Source organism: Prosopis cineraria, unplaced genomic scaffold, assembly GCF_029017545.1.
Source record: "Prosopis cineraria cultivar Desert tree isolate PC_DT_omini unplaced genomic scaffold, ASM2901754v1 PC13, whole genome shotgun sequence".
Taxonomy (NCBI): domain Eukaryota; kingdom Viridiplantae; phylum Streptophyta; class Magnoliopsida; order Fabales; family Fabaceae; genus Prosopis; species Prosopis cineraria.
In genome coordinates, this window is record NW_026555344.1 from 33,665,548 (window position 1) to 33,675,348 (window position 9,801).

The following is a 9,801-nucleotide window of genomic DNA, read 5'->3' on the forward strand; positions in this document are numbered from 1 at the left end:
AATACGATTTTGCCCCTAAAATAATAAAATTAATGTTATATCAATCCTGTTATTAAAAAAAGAAAAAATCCCTTAAATGACGGCTTGAAGGTCCACAAAATTTTTCTTCTGTGGTATGACTTCAAAGGATATTTTAAAAACAAAAACCCACTTACCACGTTAACTATATCAACCCATATGCACACACACTTTCAGCAGCTACTCATACTCTTAAAGAGTTTATTCATAGTTGTCCCACACAAATGCTTCCCATCAAGTTGCTTGCCTATATATCTTTCCGCTGAATTAATAATCTCAAACTTTTTTTCCTCCAATAAGACATATTCATACCTAATTGATTGAACACAAAACATAATTGAAAAAAATGAATAAGCCTAATTATACTCTAGATATAGTTTATTCATACCTTAAACTTTACTAAGGATAAATATCGGAGGAAATGTTTATTGATACATTCTAAATTATGAGTAAAAAATTCTATTTACTGCTTGGGAACATGTCGGATATTTTTGTCTTTGTGCCAATACTTTTCACTTCTATAAACGCCATCGTGTCGTAAATCTTTTTTAGAGGTGTATGAGGAACATTTCTCTCTTTGTGAGATCTGCATTTCAATTGGAGAAGAGGTTACACATAAATCTCAGTATGAATTTTATCAAGTAGCTGAACAATAATAAACAAAGTTGAAGAAGTTGAACTTATATATATTTGCGACTTTAACACTAACCAATTTTATAAAAAGCAGTTCACCTAATACCAACTTCATTATAATATCCCAATCAACAAGTTTTTGTTCCCATTTTAAATCGTACCTACACTTAGACTATATTTTAAAGAACAAGTCTGGATAAGATGTTGTTTATAATATCATCATAATTTTCCAACCTCGAGCTACTTATTTCAAACAACATGTGTCTAGACAAACATGTATAAATACACTACCACAACATCAAATACTTCAAAGATAGAAGTACTGAAAAGAGAGAGAGTTCTTCTAGATCTTAAGAAAGCCTACCAGCTGACTCTTAAACTCAGTTTTAAATAAATGTAAAAGTATGCAAGACTTTTTGTTTAGAACAACTGTGTTATTTTCGCGTTTGATCAAAGAAAGATGAACTATATCAATCATTTTAACGAAGAAAAGAATGTTAATCTCTCTCTCTAATTGCACGTGTCCTTATAAGAAGATCTTTGATTAATGTGTTATGTTATGAAAAGAAGATCAATAAGAAAGTGCAAGAGCGTACCTCAAAATAAGAAAGGAGAGTGAACAGCCAAATCTGTAAGAGCTTCTCTTGCCTCCTTAAACACTGAAAGGGCCATTGGCACTTGTGGAGGTTACAACATTATCTTCTTCATGATTTGATGGTATCTTATTTGCCTGCAAGCAAGAAGCTAAGCATCATCAACTTAAATATATACTTAATCCTAATTCATGTTTAATGAGATATTATATATAAACTAATGCACGCCTTTCCCTCTAATGTTCAAAATTCCAATCCATCATTTGACAGAACTAGAGATGAATTTGCTTTGATCATTAGCCCAACAAAAGGCTGAGATTTTGTACATTAGAAGACAATGGAGACGGCAGCAGACACCCCAAAGTCATAATTCTTGGACCAAGGTTCTCTACCACACAGCTACACAGAAATTACATTGAAATCAATTCATGAATCCATAATATTATAATAAGCTATATGCTTAGGTCTTGTTGGCCACATCGACAATGAGGTCCTTGTCGTTCTTTGTCCCATTTCTGCCAGGGAATTATATAGAGCTCGCACGTCGGAGTTAATCGTCGCCTTGGCCATCAGCAACAGTTCGCTTCCTCTGTTTTGCAAACAGTAGAATCGAATCTGTAAAGACAAAGGCAAAGCAACCCCAATTCAATCACCTTATTCTCAAATTTTAGTCCCTCAAGTTTGCCTTGGTCCCTCATGTTCAATTCTTATTGATTTAGTTCCTTGTGTGTTCTTAAAATATTATGTTCTTTTTTTGGCCAAACTTAAAATATCATGTTATTAGTTAAGTTTTAAATCAGAAATATATTCTCAAGTTAAATTAACCCTTAAGTCAATTTAATTCTTATTAATCTAGTCCCTTACATTACATTTTATTTTATTTTATTTTGTAAATTCAATTTAATTTTTTTTTAAGATATATATAGCATGTGAAGTGTGAAACCTTGGCTTTAAGATAATAAAATATCCAATGCATAATTTTGTTGTTACTGCAATTTACTTGTCTAACTTGAGTGCATGTCTTTTAATTGGAATGTACTTTTCCTGCTGGGCACCTGTGATTTATGATTGGATCATTGACATTACTGGGATTGACTAAGAGTGCACGACTTTGGAATGAATAAAGATGAAAAAAGGTTCTCTCCATCAAAGGTTAAAGAGTGTATGTATATTTATGTATAAAATTTTCCTGAAATTTTGCATCAATTACGCGAATGAAACCAAACCTGTGAGGTGATTTTAGGGTTTCTTCTTTATTCATCAAGACCATCAGACGAATGGGATGACAAGTCCAGAATAAGGCATGGAGAAAAGATGAATAATCTGAAGCCACTGGAATGCAATAAAGGACCACCATCGTCACATTTGTTGGATGATTCCAGAGTCAGCAGATTCTGTCCCTTCAATGTTGTATCAAAGTCAATATATATTCCAGGAAATTAAAGATAAACTTAATTATTCATGAATCTGAAGTTCATATTATACTGAGCTAGAATTCACTAACTACATGCGTTTAACTATCTCCTATTCTTCACAGACACACAAACATGAGGCGGAAGAGCAATAGAATTCTGGTCATATCATAATAATTAATTACGTTAAACCATCATGCGGGGATTCTCCTAATTCAACACGTTAGTTCTACCTATCAAACTAAAATCTCTCTGGAGAAATGTAACAATGATACATCATTATTATTGATCACATCATAGCAACAATGAATGCAAATTAATTGGCAATAACTACAATGACTAGATCACAACGGGCTTAGAAAATAGGATTCAACATGCACACATCTCTAGAATATACAAAGAAAAAGGTTTTGGCTGAAGCTATATACAAGAATGCGCCTCTTTACAAAAATTGCACCAGTTAACCCAAAAGCAAAAGAATTCACATATATACCTCAATAAAAATCCGATGCAAATGTGCTTCCCTAGCTAAAGAGTGTGCATGGCTAATAACGTCCCTAAGAGCAAATGTCTATGCTAGAAAAAGAGATATATAAATGGAAAAGACACATAAATATACTCATTTGCATGTACACAAATCACCTTTTCATTGATTATACATATACATGCATATATCATCATCAGACACAGATTAATTATAGCTCTTAAAGTTTCTGCAACAAGTCTAGTCTCAGGGCTTATTACCTTGTGCTGCTTCATGTTTCTTCTTCTGAATGCTTCTTCTTCCTGTGGCTGTCGTCTGCTAAAAAGTAGTGACAGAAACATATCAACAACATAAAATAAGTCCGGATTTGCAATGAATTTGGGGTGTCTGCAATGGAGATAGTACGGATCAGTCCGTCGTAAATTTTTTGCTCACAATTTATTTATTTATTTATTTTTTGGGTTGGATTTTCACATTTCCATCAAAGATTTGTCATGGAAAAACTTTTGTGACGGATTTCCAATGGATTTGTTTCCTTCACAAATTTTTGTCACAAATTCGTAGCAAATTTGCTGTTTTCTTGTAGTATAAACATTAACTATTAATTTTTTTAGCAAAAAGGAAAATTATGTGAAATAAAATTCTCAATCTAAGAAAAAATTGACAAAAAGATAAAACATGAAAAAATTATTAACCTAAACCAATGTAAATGAAACTCAACAATTGTTGATTTCATTCTTGGGGCATTCAAGATTTAAAGATTATATGCATGAGACAAATGATATTCCGGTGATCTGATTTGTTGAAGATATATTCATTCTATTTTCTCGAGCTTCTTCATCATCGTCTTCTTGAATTGAAACCTCTATGAATGACATGTCCGAATCGCTAGTGCAACTATGAAAAGAAGAAACCTATGCTTCGAATGAAATTTGACGGCCGATACTTTTGAAAGATAATGTGGTATTTATAGGATGACGAGACCTAGCTTGCGTTTCAAACTTGTGGTTATTTAATTTGCATACATGAGTTTCATGCATATAGGTTCAATGCAGTTCAGAGTTTTACATGTAATTATCCAACAAATCTCAGCCACACAATTGATCTAATATTTAATCATTGTATTTGTTTGACACAATTTTCTTGCTAGTGTATTATACTCATGTGCTCTCTCTGATCTCTATTATAAAGCACCTTTAATTTTTTCATTGAAATTGAGGAGATGTGATTAAATTATTAATTTTGTCTAAAAATAATAATAAACTTCTAATTTTACTCCTATTTAAAAAATACATTTAAATTTGCATTACATTCTCTTTCATAGTTATTGAATTCAAATAGGGGTAATATTGAAAAAATGTAATTAATACCATAACTATAACTAGATATATATATATATATATATAAGATGAGAATTTGAGCAAGTAAATGAAGAAGATAAACGGGCTCACACATAAAAACATGCCAATATAGTTGAGAGTCGGATTATTTTTCCACGTGGTGTCAAGCACTTTAATTACCATTAATTACAATTTAGAAATGGTTTTTCCTTAATAGCCATTAAACCATATTTAATTATATTTAAAACCATTAAATTGTATTAAATCACCATTAGCATGTGCCTTTGTGGGTTGTTAGTGAACCCACCGCTATTGAACTTTCAAGCTTCTCTTCCTCTTTCAACCTTGTTCATATTCACTACAAAAATAAAAATCTTGGCAGCGACTTTAGCAATAACAAAAAAGTTTTCACCATGACGACGACAATTAGAAATTGTTGCTAGAAGTCACCATCAAAAGTAAATTTTTAGTGATGACTTTTAATTACGGCCACTAAAAATCACTTTTAGTAGCGCCAAGTTATCACTACCAAAAGCATTTTTATAAAAATAATTAAAAAATTAAAAAAAATTTATGCAATTATACAGTCGCCAAAATTATTTTTATAAAAAATAATTAAAAAAAAATAATTTTAGTAATAACTTTTAGTGGTTAAAATTTGTCGTGGCCAAAAATATTTTCATAAAAAATAATTAAAAATTAAAAAATTTATACAATCACTTTAACTAGCAACAAATTATAGCTACAAAAAGTATTTTTATAAAAATAAATTAAAAAATAAAAATAGTTTACGTAATTAATTTTAGCTTTGTCGCTGCTAAAAGTAATTTCATAAAAAAATTAAAAAATTAAAAAAATTTTATGTAATTACTTTTAGCTTGTTACTGCCAAAAGTATTTTCATAAAAATTAAATAAAAAATTAAAAATAATTTATATAAATATTTTTGGTGGTGATAAACTATCGCCATCAACAATATTTTTGTAAAAATTTATTAAGAAATTAAAAATAATTTATGTAATTACTTTTAACAAAGTATTTTCATAAGAAAATAATCAAAAAATTAAAAATAATTTATGTAATATTACTTTTAACGGTGACAAGTTGACACCATCAAAAGTATTTTCATAAAAAAAATTAAATAATTAAAAATATTTTTATAAAAATTAATTTACATAATTATTTTTAGTGGCAAAACTTGCTGCCACTAAGGGTATTTGTATATGGAATGAGAAATAAATTATATATAAGATCAATAATAATTACTTTTAAAAATAATTATCTTCCTAAACTAATAATAATAATCTTATTTTAATAATTACATTTAAAAAAATTTCTTATGGATTATTTTTTAATAATGATCTTATTAAGCTAGTATACATAATCAAGCAAAGTTATATATAAATTATAAATGAATTATTTTCTTATAACTTTTTATGAATTATTTCAAAAAAATTTCTTTAAATTATAGTTAGACTAAGTTATATATAATACTTATTTACTTACATACATATACAAAAATAGCATTGAAATGTTAAAGTTGTATAGATATTGTAAAATGTAAATAGCATTGTAGATTATTCGACACATTGCATACTTGATGCTCGGCTTGGTATATATTACATGGTGTCTACGCCGTCTATTGAGCTCTACCTTTCACTACCACATGATTATTTAAATAAGACGCTCCATATTTGATGATTATTTAAAATAAGCAATAAATAAAATAGGTAGAAAATACTTGCTGGTTTTTAGTTGTCAAGTAAAGTTTGCTATAATATACATCGCACTATTACTTGACCATTGAAAACCAGCAATTATTAACAAAAATAAGCGTCTAGTATGAGAGTATTATGTGGTAGTGTTTTTTCATCTGATTCTTGTTCTTCAAATTATTCAAATTATTTAATTTTTAGAGTCAAATTTGTTGGGATTATTATTGGATGAGAATTTTAAACTTGATTGTTTAATTTATGTTAATATTTGAGTTATGGATGAAATTATATATAAATTATTAAAGTTTATTTATTTTAAATTTTAAAGTTATCAGGAAGTATTTCCTATTATCTTAAGCTTGAATTTATTAAAGAGACTTTAATAAAAATTTAAACTAATCTAGATTGAGTCAAGATAAGATTCTTTCTATTTTGATTATGAAATATCCACTTAGGTTTTTAATTTAGATTTTTTTTTTAGCATCTACTTTTAGTTTATCACATGTCCACCCATTTCCTATCTCAAAGATAATAAAGAATAATTGTGCAAAATTACTATTAACAAAATTTATATGATTAAAATAAATTTTTTATTAAGATATTTTTTAAGATAATTGAAAAATTATAGATAAAATTTATTTTTAATCAAAGAAGGGGAAGAATTTAACTTGGGAGAAGATAAAAGTTTAATCATTTATTTATTAAATTTTGAGAAAAATATAAACAAAAGTAAAAGATATTTAACATAAACTAATACAATACATATTTATAAATAAATTATATACTTAATTATTTTCATTTAAAAAATAAAAATAAAATTTAAAAATTGGTTAAAATGTTTATAAGAAAATTATTTCATTTTAAGTTCATTTTCCTAACAAAAATAATATTTGATACAACAAAAATAATATTTTATTAAAAAATATAATATATATATGCACTCATATACATTATTTTATCATATTAACAAATGAAAATATAATATAATATATGTGTATATATTTCTAATAATATATTATTTGATATATGTGCATGTAATTAAATAATATATATTTAATTTTGTATATAACAACTACAGGTGTATTTCATGTCAACTGACAAAAAGAAAAACTTAAAGCTTGGGAGGTGGAGATTATGGATTCAAATCCTGACTTAAGTATATTTCGTAATGAATTTGTGACATGACACGTGGTGGCAAAGTGACGTGATGTGGCGCACACATGGGCAAGGTGACACGGTGTGATCGTAATAATCATTATCATATCCCAATCAACAAGTTTATTTGTTTCCAATTTACATTGTACCCACACTTAGACTATATTTTAAAGAAGACGCCTAAGATTTTTATAATGTGATCGTAATAATTTTCCTAGCTAGCTACTTATTTCAAATAGAATGTGTGGTCTAGACAAACATGTATAAATACACTACCACAACATCAAACACTTCAGAGATAGAAGGACTGAAAATAAACTACCCTTCCAAGATGCTCCCGAGGCCCAACAGTCTTCAAGATGTAAGGGCATTTTTGTAATTACATGGGGATTTGGGATTTGATGACAATTTAAGCATTTTATGAGACTTGAGGATAATTGAATGAATTTGCAGGAACTTTACAGTAATTCTCCTTATTAAATTTATAATCGAATAGAAGTTTTGAGTTGCATATGTTGTTACATTTTACTAATAAAAATGAAGACAAAACAACATAACAAATCAATGTTTAAATGTTGGAAAAAATGTTTATATTTAATATCCAATTGTATCTCAAATAGAATTATTTTTAACAAGATACATGTACCTAACTAAAAAAGAAAGAAAGAAAGAAAGAGAGATACTTGTCTAACTTGAGTGCATGTCTTTTAATTGGAATGTACTTTTCCTGCTGGGCACCTGTGATTTATGATTGGATCATTGACATTACTGGGATTGACTAAGAGTGCACGACTTTGGAATGAATAAAGATGAAAAAAGGTTCTCTCCATCAAAGGTTAAAGAGTGTATGTATATTTATGTATAAAATTTTCCTGAAATTTTGCATCAATAACGCGAATGAAACCAAACCTGTGAGGTGATTTTAGGGTTTCTTCTTTATTCATCAAGACCATCAGACGAATGGGATGACAAGTCCAGAACAAGGCATTGAGAAAAGATGAATAATCTGAAGCCCCTGGAATGCATTAAAGGACCACCATCGTCACATTTGTTGGATGATTCCAGAGTCAGCAGATTCTGTCCATTCAATGTTGTATCAAAGTCAATATATATTCCAGGAAATTAAAGATAAACTTAATTATTCATGAATCTGAAGTTCATATTATACTGAGCTAGAATTCACTAACTACATGCGTTTAACTGTCTCCAATTCTTCACAGACACACAAACATGAGGCGGAAGAGCAATAGAATTCTGGTCATATCATAATAATTAATTACGTTAAACTATCATGTGGGGATTCTCCTAATTCAACACGTTAGTTCTACCTATCAAACTAAAATCTCTCTGGAGAAATGTAACAATGATACATCATTATTATTGATCACATCATAGCAACAAGGAATGCAAATTAATTGGCAGTAACAACAATGACTAGATCACAACGGGCTTAGAAAATAGGATTCAACATGCACACATCTCTAGAATATACAAAGAAAAAGGTTTTGGCGAAAGCTATATACAAGAATGCGCCTCTTTACAAAAATTGCACCAGTTAACCCAAAAGCAAAAGAATTCACATATATACCTCAATAAAAATCCAATGCAAATGTGCTTCCCTAGCTAAAGAGTGTGCATGGCTAATAACGTCCCTAAGAGCAAATGTCTATGCTAGAAAAGAGATATATAAATGGAAAAGACACATAAATATACTCATTTGCATATACACAAATCACCTTTTTATTGATTATACATATACATACATATATCATCATCAGAGACAGATTAATTATAGCTCTTAAAGTTTCTGCAACTAGTCTCAGGGCTTATTACCTTGTGCTGCTTCATGTTTCTTCTTCTGAATGCTTCTTCTTCCTGTGGGTGTCGTCTGCTAAAAAGTAGTGACAGAGACATATCAACAACATAAAATAAGTCCGGATTTGCAATGAATTTGGGGTGTCTGCAACGGAGGTAGCACGGATTAGTCCGTCATAAATTTCTTGGTCACAATTTATTTATTTATTTATTTTTTGGGTTGGATTTTCACATTTCCATCAAAGATTTGTCATGGAAAAACTTTTGTGACGGATTTGCAATGGATTTGTTTCCTTCACAAATTTTTGTCACAAATTCGTAGCAAATTTGCTGTTTTCTTGTAGTATAAACATTAACTATTAATTTTTTTTAGCAAAAAGGAAAATTGTGTGAAATAAAATTCTCAATCTAAGAAAAAAATTGACAAAAAGATAAAACATGAAAAAATTATTAACCTAAACCAATGTAATGAAACTCAACAATTGTTGATTTCATTCTTTGGGCATTCAAGATTTAAAGATCATATGCATGAGACAAATGATAATCAGTTCTAAATACCTTAATTTGGTATTCCGGTGATCTGATTTATTGAAGATATATTCATTCTCTTTTCTCGAGCTTCTTCATCATCGTCTTC

The 9,801-nt window shown here is 28.9% G+C and overlaps 1 long non-coding RNA gene across 2 annotated transcripts; it reads right to left on the reverse strand.

Moving 5' to 3' along the window:
- Nucleotides 1–236: 236 nt before the first annotated feature.
- On the reverse strand, nt 237–9,801 carry LOC129289801 (uncharacterized). 2 transcript variants are annotated; one of them, XR_008588236.1, is made up of 5 exons: nt 9,723–9,801; nt 3,401–3,455; nt 2,471–2,644; nt 1,248–1,859; nt 237–604 (listed from the first exon to the last, which is right to left on the reverse strand). It is a non-coding gene; the product is annotated as an uncharacterized LOC129289801 (long non-coding RNA). The 2 variants fall into 2 exon arrangements; XR_008588235.1 differs by having other exon boundaries at nt 3,401–3,458.